A 12,667-nucleotide genomic window follows, 5' to 3' on the forward strand; every position below is an offset into this window, starting at 1 on the left:
TCCGTGCTCTGACATTGGGAAGGTGTTTTGAAATCAGGATGAACTGCACATGATGGGTTCCATAAATAGAGCCCAACATCTGGAGGTATGGTGTGCACGAGTTGCTGGCGATATTTTTCAAAGGCAGCGGCGGGGCAGTTCAGGGCGTGATGTGTAGCCTGTCAACTGTAAGAAGCGACAGGCCTCCCGAGTGGAGTCTCTGATAAGGGAGAGTAGTTACAGGCTTATGAACATGATTAAGCACCTTCTACTTATTCTTAATAGAGACTTAATTAAATACAATGTATATTTCCTCGACTGCCTTTGCCAAAGCGGCAGAGATTCTGAATGGTTATTGCTGCAATTATTAACAAGAACAAATGATTCTAGGAATGATGTTAGGAATTGTAATAATGGCACTTGCAGAGGCTAAGAGGAAGCAATTACAATGCAGACAATATTAGTCTTTCTCCCTCCTTCTTAAACTGGTGGTGAAGGCTAGCTATTAATAGTCACATCCTCAACTGTTGAAAAAAAACCTCATTCTCTTTTTTATTGAGTCCACGACTAAAAGGAGCCATCCTACAATGTTAGAGCAGTGTCATGAAGGTAACAGCATTATGGTAACAGTGAAGTGACAGCAAGGGTGATTGCGATTTCCTTCTTTGCTTATCTCTTATCGGATTTTCCACAATGAGCAGATCTAGAGGCTCATTTGTTGGGAGCAGAAGCTGTGAATCACAGAGATGTGGATTCAAACCCTGGTTGTGCTTTTTTGGTTACTTAACCCTTCGGTCTCACTTCTCATGTCTGTACAACGGAGGAAATGACATTCCCACCTTGTGAAGATGACATGAGACCAGAAAGTTATAGGAAGCACTTGGCACAATGCCTGGGGCACCAGGAAGTCGTCAGCCACTGGTAATCATTATCGTGTTTTGGGCTTATCATTATTTGTACTTGAAGAAACAAACGTAACTGAAGACAAACGTGAGAATGAATACACTTTAAAATTTTTTTATGTTTATTCGTTTTTGAAAGACAGAGACAGGGCACAAGTGGGGTGGGGCAGAGAGGTGGGGGGCACACAGAATCTGAAGCAAGCTCCAGGCTCAGAGCTGTCAGCACAGAGCCTGTGCTGAGAGCTCAGAGCCTGACGCGGGGCTCGGACTCATGAACGGCAACATCATGACCTGAGCCGAAGTCGGATGCTCAACCGACTGAGCCACCCAGGTGCTCCGAGAGTGAATACATTTTAAAATATCAAATAAGAATGCATTAGAAGGTAAAAAGGGAAAGCATTTTATTCCCTGAAAGGTAAATGGAACACGGCTTATTTAATGAAGTGCGTCTGCATATTCCCACGAATGGCATCCGTAAGCTCATCTGATTCCTGCCTAGGAGCAGGTCCCAGCGGGCGTTGCCCTCTCACTTTGCAGAAGAAACAGCTCAGAGAGGTGAGGTTTAGCCCAAAATCTAGAATGAGGACTCCAGCCATTTAATGCAAAATGCTGCTGGGCAAGCAGGGGCAGTTGTGAAATTCACTCTGGACTTCAAGGGGGCTGGGGGCTGAGGTGCTCAGCACACGGGTGAGACTGCATCCCCTGGAGGCTGAAGTACCTTTTCTTAGCATAGAGTCTCTTCAGATGCCAAGTCATGTGTTCAAAGTGCCATGTCCACCCAGTGGGGGCGCCTTTTGCTAATCCAAACAAAGGGACACTACAGGCCGGCTGGGCCCTCAGCCAGGCTGTACCCTGAGCTTCATTTCTATGGTTCCTCTTGGGGAAGGAAGGGGATTTGCTTTTTCTTTTTTAAAATTATTATAGCACTGCAACTTTCTTTCCCATTTTCCTTTTTCCTTCTTTTATCCGTCAATATACAGAACCCTGGTACAGGTTGTGTGTGTGTCTGTGTGTGTGTAATTTTTACATCCTGTCTTTAAATATTTTTATTAGGTTTTATCTAATATGAAATGCTTTTCCTATCAATTAGATAGGGGATTTAAAAGATTTGTTTTTTCATCCACATGGTTCTTCATTATTTACAATTCTCTGTGACTCGAGTTTATTTAAAAACTTGAGTATCTCACTTCTCAGACCAACATCCAAGTTGCTTCTATAAATAAAAAGCCTGGAGTCACTTAACCTAATTTCAAAGACTCCCCTACATGAAGTTAAATGGAATAGTCTGGAGTTTTCTGGTATTAATCTATGATTTTATTTTAAATAGTAGTATTATGTTGCCATCTTATTTTATTATAATTTTTTTAAATGTTCTGGGATCACTTTTGAAATGAGCAAGGTTATAATAATAAATGATAACTCTTAATGTTAAGGCTTCTCTAATTTCTGCTTATTTTTATGAACACTCAGAACAATATTGTTTGGTTTTCTAACCTTATCATTTTGGACCAGCTGAAGCCACAATAAGCTATTTGCAATCCTGGGCGATGAGGCCATCCATCCCAGAGCCTGGCGGGTCTTGACTTGGCTACGAATGGGGTCATTCTGCACTGGGCTTTGCTATTGATGAAGGATGTGGATGTGAGTCAGACTTCTCTTAGAAAAGACATGAAGTGGAGTCCCAGCTCTGAAAATGTAGTTCCTTCTTCAAGGAGCTGAGAGTTTGGCAGGGGCACTCAAGTTGCATCCGAGCTCATTTCACAGAAAGTTTCTGCTATTTGTGGGATTGTGAACAGGGGCTAGGCTGAGTCTTACCCACCATTGTATTCTCCAGTCTTCTGGGCACTGAGTTTTGCAATAGGAAGAACTCAATCCATGTTTTCTGAATTGAGCTGAAATAGCTACTCACCTCCAGTAGAGAAGTATCACTGTGGAAAGAAAGAAGGAATGGAGCACTGCTTTTATGGGAAGATATTCTGTGTCCACATACTCATTCATTCCTTTCTTGCATTGTATTTATAATATTTTAAGGCAATGATGTAGGAAGACCTGAAGGAGATAGTACATGAGCAAGGACTCCCAATAAATAAGAATTGGGGTACAGAAGGAAGAAAAGGTAGGAGGAACAACATTCTCAAAAGAGCAGAGGTCAGGCTTTGAAGGTTAGGCCTGAGGAGCTGTGACAGGTGTCCTCTGGCTGAAGCTTAGGCATCATGGAAGGAAGCACTTTAACAAAGTCTGGAAAAGGAGCCTGAACACAGTCATGGTGCTCTTGTTCACAGTCCTGCCCCCAGGGAACTGGTGATGAATGAGTCAGGCAGTCTTGGGTGCCATTGGCAGCTCTAGGTGCATAACTTCACTCTTCTCTTTGTGGATTTGTAAAATACAGTGCTGATAGCGGCATTGTGCAGATGAAAGGTGGCTGCCATAGACAGTGACCAGCATAGAATAGACACTCCATAAAGGTAGGTTTCCCTTTGTCTCTATTCCTAAGCAACACTGATCAATACAGTTATCTTCTGACAAAGTATAAGTTAAAGGCCATATCTTAGGTATACGTACAAGTAGCGAGGTATCTGATTTAATTTTTTAAAACCACACCATTCAGTTGGTCATTTCCAGAGCAATCTGGTTATTTGTTGACTGATACTATCCTTTTCCTAGCAAATTCCTGGCCTTCCTGGTGTTTGCCCCACACTTATGTCCACTGAAATCTGTCATTCTGATCCCCCTGTGCCCACCCATCCCGATGCCCTCCACGTGGCCTCCCTCAACATGTAGAAACTTTCACGTACATCTGAGATACATCTTAAATTGGCCATTTGTGCCTTCAGATTGAAAAACTAAAGGTCAGTTCAAGCACTACTTCTATGAAAATGTAAAAGGCAGTTGTTTTTCACATGCACTTGGAAGTAAGAGCCAAAGCCAAGGAGAAATGGTCATGTTATACAGATGCATTTAAAAATATATTTTAATATTCTCATTGTCTTTTTCAGAAAGCTCATACTTTCTCTAAGAAATGAAACTCAGGCCCAATACAAAGTTTTATACACAGTGACTGGTGTCATATTCATATTTATGTTTCCCTATATTTGATTTATCATTCAGCAGAAGTCACTTATTGGTCACATGATGAGGCAAATGCAAAATATTTTATGAATATTTTAACCATTTATTTCATCTTAAACAACAGCTGTGATCATTGGTACTGTCACCAATATTTTGATTCTTCTCTTTCTAGACATATGGCAAGACTAAGCCTCCCTACCTCTTGGAGGTTAGGAGGGCCAAAGGACTGGCTTTGGCCAATGAAACAGGAGTGTGTCACTACCAGCTGGAAGCCTTTAAGAGCCACAGAGTAACTTGCTATTTTCCCTTTCCTTGACGGGGTGACTGGTGATGCCCCAGATGGTGGAGGCTCTAATATCCCACGCCACCCACATGGACTAGAATCACCAATCCTACTAAGTAGGACACGCAGCACAAATGAGAAGTAGCCCGTTGTTGCTTAACTTTTTACTGTGAGATAATTGCATATTCACCTGCAGTTATAAGAAATAATACAAAGAGATCCCCTACAGCTTCTGTCCAGTTTCCCCACTGGTAACATCTTACACAACTCAATACCTCAAGCAGGAAATTGATAAAATATACTGATGTAATTCAGATTTCACCAGTTTTACATGCACTCATTTGTGTGAGCTTGTGTGTATTTAGTTCTATGGTACTTATCACATGTGTGTGGCCACCGCCACAGTCAAGATAGAGAACAGTTCCATTACCCTTTTATAGCCTTTTATAGCCACAGACAGCTCCCTCCCTTCTTCCCTCTCCCTGACTCCTACCAGAATTGCCTTATGGCCAATTAGTTATGCAGTGAAAATGGTTGTGGGGAAAATGCTTGCAGCAAAGATGCTTTCAGCTAAACTACCTAGAACCCCTCAGGCCATGTATAGTCTTGTGGGGGAGATGTGCAACTAAGTATGCTATGGGGACTATAGCAAAGCACTTCCAGAATAAAAGGAAAGAAAGTTAAATTGTGAGTTCAGGGTTTACAATAAAATGTTTGGTGCATGTGGGTGGACATGGGTATTTATTCTCTATATGTATAAATCAGTATCTATGTTCATTAGGTTTTGGAACATGGAAATACCTGAGGAATTCAAGCATCAGGTGACTCAACTAATGGGCAGCTGAATAGGGGTTGTAAAGACTAGAATGGAAGCAGAGGCAAGTTCAGTGATGTGTCAGACTGAAAAAGTCTGAGAAACAACGCAAAAGAGTCTTCAAAGAAAGGACTCAGGTCCCACCCAATCCTTCTTTGATGTTCTGCCAGCTTCCTTCAGAGTCCCACACTCATTCACCTTGACCTGGACCTCTGGCTTTCACCAGTATGAGGAGAATACTTTGATCTTCTTAAAAACAGGGTCTTGGAAAGGTGATGAGGTTCCAAGGGGTTCTTGGCAGGCAGTCCTTGCAGGCTGCCAACCTCAAAGGAAATTTGGGGTCCTGCTGCTATTGGCTCCAGCAATGGCACCTCAGTGAGGTCTGGAAGCCTGTGCATTATTCTTAAAATACTGAATCAAGGAGGGTATTGGATCTCAGGATGGAAAGTCGGGTTCCCATTGGAAACTCTGATGTCACAGTCAAATTCGCTACTGTTCACAGTTGGGTTCCCCATTTGACAGCTGAGGTTTGAAACAGAATCCTCTTTGAAATCAGAAAAAAAAGGAACACATTGGGTTGAATTTCAGGAAATGCCCTAATGGTGAAATCTGGGAAATGGCAAACGTGCATGACAAGGGAAGTGGTAAGAGTCCCAAAGCTTGAGTCATTCCAAACCATGTTGGAGACATCACTGGAAAAAGTCGGGAGAAAAGGGGCCTTCCTTAGTGGAAAGTTCATGAAGTCTCCCCAGTGTTATAGTGGCACATTTCTCAGAGCATGTGACAAGAACTGACTTCTAGATAGCCTCGCTTTCCTCTGTATCACACGCTATCTACCAATAGCACAAAGCACGGCACAAACTTTCCACCTTGCTCATGTCTCAGACATGGTTCTTTCTTCAAGTCATGAGCAAAATAACAAGTGCTAGCTAATTACAGATCAATTTTATAAGACCAGAAACATACATTATCTCATTTGAACCCCAGTGTGCTCTGCATTCTCCTCGTGTAGGTCAGATTACCGAGATTTAATGAGGTTGTGACTAGCTTGGTCTCCTGACTCCAGGTCAACTCTTGTGGTTATTTCTGTTCCCCAGCTCTGCCTTTCAAGAGAATTAAGTGGAGAAAATCACACTCCATGTTTGTGTGTGTGTGTGTGTGTGTGTGTGTGTGTATGTGTGTGTATTTAACTTATGGAAGTTCATTAAATTATTAAAGGTAAATCTACTGTTTACTAGAAAATAAAGAAAGATACATCAAACCAAACTCTACCAACTACCCAACTAAAATTATCTTTGCCTTAAAACACAGCCTTTCTTCCTTGCTCTGGATTTCATGTAAGATGTGGTCCTGGTTTGCTCCAAAGCTAACATCCCTCCTGACACCATAGTGCCTTTCCTGCTTCTCCTTAAATCATCAAGAGCCTGTTTCCTCTTATGCATCTTCCTCTTTTCTCCAGTGGACATTTCCTACAAATTGTTCCAATAATTGCCATTCAAAACTCACTCTTGCCTTGCTGTAGATTGGTTTTAACCTCTCTCAGGCTCTCACATTCCTTTCACTTCTGATCTTCTTTGTAAATGAGGCACACAGCATGCCCCTCCTTTGTGGTTTCCATAATGCCTTACAAACTAGCTTCCTCCTTGCACTCGCCTGAGATGCTCAAGTAAGCCATCACAAGCTAACGGCCTCACCTCTCTCTGCAGAGCAGACCACCGCAGCCCTTTTGAAAACCCACCTCATTCTATTTCTGGTACATGGTATCTAATTCCTTCTCTACTCCCCATGAACTTTCTTGCTCTTAAAGACCCTTACACGGACATCTTCTCAAGCTGGACTTTACATCTACATATAAGATCTTCTAATCTAAGTCACCTATCCTAAAAATTCTACTGAAATTTAGACCTTTGCATTTGAAATTCCCCTGGGAAAGACCAACCTAAAGGACTTACCAGCCAGTTTTGATTCACTATACCCAAAACTGAGATCCTTTTCCACGAATTTTCCATTACATTGGTAATGCCATCCTAAATTCCTCATTTCCCAGGCTTGAATCCTTGAGGCAGTATTGACTCCTCCTTTCTCACTTCTCACACCCCCATAGGCTGTTACCTTCCTTATTGTGCCTCTGAAAGGCACATTCCTTTCTTTTATTTTCCACTGTCCTTGTCCAGAGCCTCATCATTTCACCCTAAGCTTTTATAACAGCATCTTGATTGCTGGCAATGATAGCAAGAGCTACCGGACTGAGATGCTGTGCTGAGCAGCCTGTGTACACCCACAACCCTCTGAAATCTTCACAGTGAGGAGACTGAAGGCCACCCTGTATACACCGGAAGAGCCATGATTCACATTCTCTTCAGTGTCAATGCCTGGGCCTATATTCCCAATGCATATTGATTCCCAAAACAAAGAACAGAGTCCCAAGTCTTTCTGCCTGATAGAAGTCTACAGAACATGGTCTTTCCCCACCTTTTCAACTTTGTTTTCCAGTGTATCCCTTCCTTCTACGATAGGCTACTGCTTGTACAAGAGATAATCTCTTTAATCTGCTTTCTTCCCCCTCACATCAACTTCTGAAATCCATCTCAAAATACCTTCCTAAGAAGACTTCACAGGTATCCACCATGTAGCTTGTCTCAGCACTTGAATAATGATTTACCCACCTCATAATAGTCGAATGTACATGTGTCCATTTCTCCCACTAACATCTCAAAAAACAGGGGCTGTGCTTTACCCCTCACTGTTATATTCCCTACCCTTTTCCTCCCCAACACCAATGCCTAGTGAAGTGCCTGCCATGTGATAAGCCATCAATGTGTCTCGGCAGAATTGAATAGCAGGCTCATGTGTGACTGGAGTTTGGATCATTAATGATGGTGTCAAGTGGGGAGTCAGATGGTCATTGTGGTCATTCTGTTCCTGAAGTATACACAGATCCCAAAAGGTCTTTGGGCTTAATCACCCATAGAACACAGTCAGTGCTGGGGTGGAGGCTCTCGTCCAACTTCCGATTGGAGTCCAGCGTTCAACTTCCATAAAGCATTCTATTCAATAACAGGTATTAATTTCCTCAGAAATAATTCTTTCTGTTATTCAGCTCCAGCACCAACCAGACTTGATTAATCAGTGGCAATAATAACAATGATAAAAGCTAACATTTACCAAACTTTACATTTATCATCTCCATTTGATCTTCAGAACTCTCTGGTGGAGTAGATACTACTATTCTCCCTTGTTCTGCTGGATGGGAATATTGAGGTTCAGAGGATAAGTAACTTCCCAGGATCACTCAGCTAGTAAGTGATGAAGCCAGATGCAATCTGACGCCCACACTCTTAACCAATGAACCGCACCATCTCTCTAGAGGCCTGAAGTTAATAAATGTTAGTTTCTTCTCCTCCCCACACAACCAGCAGAGTTAAGACATAGCAGCCTTGGCTCAGCACAGCTGATAGTTACTGACCCCCCACTTTGTCCTTCCGTGATTGTGCACGGTCAGTTTTACAACCAGGCTGCTCGTGTGAAGATGTCCACTCACATCCTGCTCATCGTTAACCCCCTCATTAAGCTCCTCAGGAGGAGGAAGCGGTGGGAAGGGCCGTGGCTCTGAGCAGGTTGGGCTGCATCAGAGATGAGATGTGAAATCTTGGCACACCACTGGCCATGAGTCATTGGAAGCCCAAGCTGTGTACCAGAGAGGACGGCAGGAAGCCACAGGCCATGGTTTTGCTCTTGCGGCAACAATCTTTCGAGAGGCTGCATGACTGTGGTGGTTCAGCTGTTCCGCAATGGCTGCCTCTCTGTCAGTGCTGGGCTGTGTTTGTCTTGGCCAGTCGGCACGTGGAACCCTTCCTGGCTCAGTCAGTGCTACCGAGGGAGACGCATCCATTTCCTGAGTCTCCACTGCCTCTTCTGGCTACTACAGCCATTTTGTACGGCTCCTTCCTGCTGTTTGAAGACATGTTTATGGGCAGTTGGGACATAGGGACTCTTCACCTTGGCAACAGCTTCTCACCGAGCCAACAAATGGTCTTTGAAGTGGTGTTGGTTCCCGAATGAACAGAACATTTATCCTCCAGCAACAAATACCCTTTGTTTGGCTCCTAGGTTCAACATATCTTGATATAAAATGGTACCTTCACATGGTCCCACCCGAGTCTTCCATAATTCCTTTCTTAATTCATTCGTGTTGGATTCGGTGCATAGGTCACATTAACCTTATGAAAAATGCTATACCTGTCCTTATTTAAAAAAAGAAAAAAGGTTTCATCAATTTATTTAGCTGTTTGTATGTACATTGCACTGCTTGGTCCCACAAGAGAGTGAAGCACAGTCCTGGCCATCAAGAACCTAGAGGAGACCTGAATAAATGTGTGAAAATGTGGCTAGTATTGCATTATGGTAGGAGCAAAAGAGAAGCTTGGTGTGAACACAAGCCCACGTGTAATTCCTGCCTCTACTATGGAAGGACTAGACAAGTCTCATTACCCTCATCCATGAAATGGCCAAACATGCACCTCTCTCACAGAGTTTCTTGTGAAGATTAAAGGAGGCAGTATCACATCAAGCCCTTGGCAGAGTCTCTCACACTCAATGAACACCTCCATAACTGGAAGCAATGGCTATTTCTCATATTTAGGATGTGGGAGCATGTACAGGGCATTTGCTGAACCTATAAACACTTCTTCCAAAATTTAGCTGGAGAAAATCAAGGTAGAAAACTCCTTCAGGCATCCGCCCAAAGCACTGGCATATACTCAGAACTGAGGCACATTCTTTTCTGAGATATCCATAGGGGTTACAAAGCTTGAATCATTGACTTCTTTGTACAACATTGTCTCAACTTATTCCTTTGGGGGTCAAATGACAGAAAGCTTCTACCTAATCCAGCTTCCAAACCTCCCATCTGCCTGCAATCAGGCAAGTGGTCAGCCTCTCCACACTGAGAGCACATCAAGGCAGGGTCCCGGGCTTTCCCCTCACAGGCCAACCTGAAATTACGTCATAGCTGGACATGGCCACCCCACGGAGGTTCCAAATGTGATGCTGCTTCAAAGCATTTAGTCCTTGCAGACCATGAGATTTGTATTTTAATATATCACTCAGAATTCTTATTTTCCCTCTATCCCTACCCAGAAACTCACATTTGCCTCTCATTGTTGCCTACACACTTTGAAAACACCAAATGAAAACCACACTGGCTCAGATGCTCTGAGAAGAGGCTTACACTCTGGCCAGGCCAAGTCGAACACTGAGCCACAGGTACTGACTTCTGAACTTGCCCTAATGTGTCTGTTTGGTGCCCTATATATTTTTTTCCTAAGGCTAAGATCTGTTCTCATTTTCTCTAGATCTTTTTATGCATCCTTAATAAAAGCAAGTTGATGTGGTCTAAACACTTGAATTTGTAGCAGCAGTGAGCTTATCTATTTGAAATCTGTGGGTGAGATTTTTTCCTTAGAGAACATGGCAAAAGACAAGGCCCTCAAGTCATGAGAAATACATAAAGGCTTTTTTTTTTTAACTTCAAATACTGATCTCAGAGAGCATGTATCTTCATTCTTCAAGGTCATAACCTGGTCTTGATGTTTTCTGCTTTGTCCAACATTTTTAGGCTCTTCTTCCATGGCCATCAGTGTACATAGTATGGATTTGACTTTCCTTTGAATACCCTGCCATTAATAAGGTCCAAGATCAATGTAAAATATACATTGAATATCTAGGTACATTTTTCAGGCAGTATTATTCTCGTTTATGGAACACAATGTTTGGTGTACTTGGAAGGGGTTAGCTTGTTCAGAATATGTACCTATTGAGGAAGCTGAATATTTCTTTCTTGATTCTTTCTTTCCCTCCATCCATTCGTTTCTTCAGCCATGCATCCATTTCTCTATCCAATACATTAAACACATTTCTGTGAAGCATCTGGTGTGGGCCAAGAGTTGAGTTAAGTATTAAAGACACAAAACAGAATAACACACAACCAGAGTTTTAATGTATCAGGGGAGAAAAAGATACAAAGTTAAACTGGGAAAATGATGTAACCCAAAATGTTAGTAAAGTTTACTGGGAGAGTCAGTATGGACAGATGGGGAAGAACTTTGTCATAGAGTCATACAGATATGGACTTGATGCTGGCTCTGCCACTAACTAGCTGTGACCTTTGGCAAGTTCTTTAACTCTGGTGAGACTTGGTTTTCTCATCTGAAGATGAGATAATAGTGGTCTCTACTTCATGGAATTAGAGAATTCATGAATGAGAGATAAACATGGAAAGCATTCAGCATGGTGCTCAACACTTAGTTGGTATTGCACTTTTCTATCATTAGAATTAGTGATAGTGCCTAGGAAAACCTTACAGAGGAGTTAAAAATTGGCCTTGGTCTTGAATCGTAAGAAGGGCTTTGCTAGGTAGAAAAGGGGGGAAGACCTTTGCAAGTGGAAGGAATAGCATAAAAAGCCCAGAGTTATGGATATGTGTGACATGCTAGGAGACAGAAGATGGCCAGTGTGGTCAGATGTGAGTTAAGGGTTGAGACTGGATGAATAGGGTAGACCAGTTGGAAAATTTGTATTCCACCATAAACTTCAGGCTGTATACAGTAAACAGTGAAAGGCAGCATGGTCGTACTCCAGAAACAAGGAGTTTACATCTTGGAAGGAGGGAGAGAGAATAAGCCGTTTCTTAGTTGCCAGTTAAACTTCTAAGCTCCTAAACTTTAAGCCTACTTTCTTGTCCACCCTCAAAACGTGGGTGATTCTCAGATACTTCCCAATGTAGAACAATGTATTTGGCAAGAGATACAGTAGACCCCCCCTCCTCTCTTCTTCCTTCCTCTGCCACTGTGGACACAAGCATGGTCTTCTCTGGCAGAAATAGTGAGAAGGGCTTAGGATTGTCAGTTCTGGAGTTTATTGAACCATCATGGGTGAGGCTAATGGGATGATGGTTGAACAAGACGGTCACGTTACTTCCAGTTCTCAGTCATGATTCCAAAATTTTAAGGATTTATCAACCACTTAAGTTCCAGTTGTGGGCCCAAGTCACACACAATTGGCAAGGAGCAGAGCCAGGATTTGAACCTCAGTATCTAGTTCTAGACTTTGTTCTTAGTCTTTTATGTTTTGTGGGTTTGGTTTTTTGTTTGTTTGTTTGTTTGTTTTGGGGGGTGGGTTATACCTTATTCTGTTGCTATGCTATTATGCTCACTATCTTGCCCAGGACAATGATGACATTCCCTGCTTGTTGTCATCTGTATCATAAGGACCACAGTCGTTCTCAAGTTCAGACACAGAATTCAATTTGGGAGCAAGTGGCTTTTGTGGTCTGTTTAAAATTCTAGAACACAAAGTCCTCAGCTTCTCTTCAGGGTGACAGCTTGCTTTGGAAGGCATCATGGGTCTGAGCCCCATTCAGTGGATGCAGAGTGTTTATAACAACTTTTTCTCTGCACTGTGGGCTGGCCTCTAGGTAGGAGGCCCCTGGAGAGGAAATTCAGTAGCTTCATTGCTTCTCTTGCCACACTCAGGGTGGCCAGATTCCATTATTTTGCAGCACAGGTGAGGATGAGGGACAGAGAGAGAGAGAGAGAGAGATTATATGTCTCTAATTAAGTA

This window comes from Panthera pardus, unplaced genomic scaffold (assembly GCF_024362965.1).
Source record: "Panthera pardus isolate Hobbes unplaced genomic scaffold, ASM2436296v1 HiC_scaffold_8, whole genome shotgun sequence".
NCBI classification, from domain to species: domain Eukaryota; kingdom Metazoa; phylum Chordata; class Mammalia; order Carnivora; family Felidae; genus Panthera; species Panthera pardus.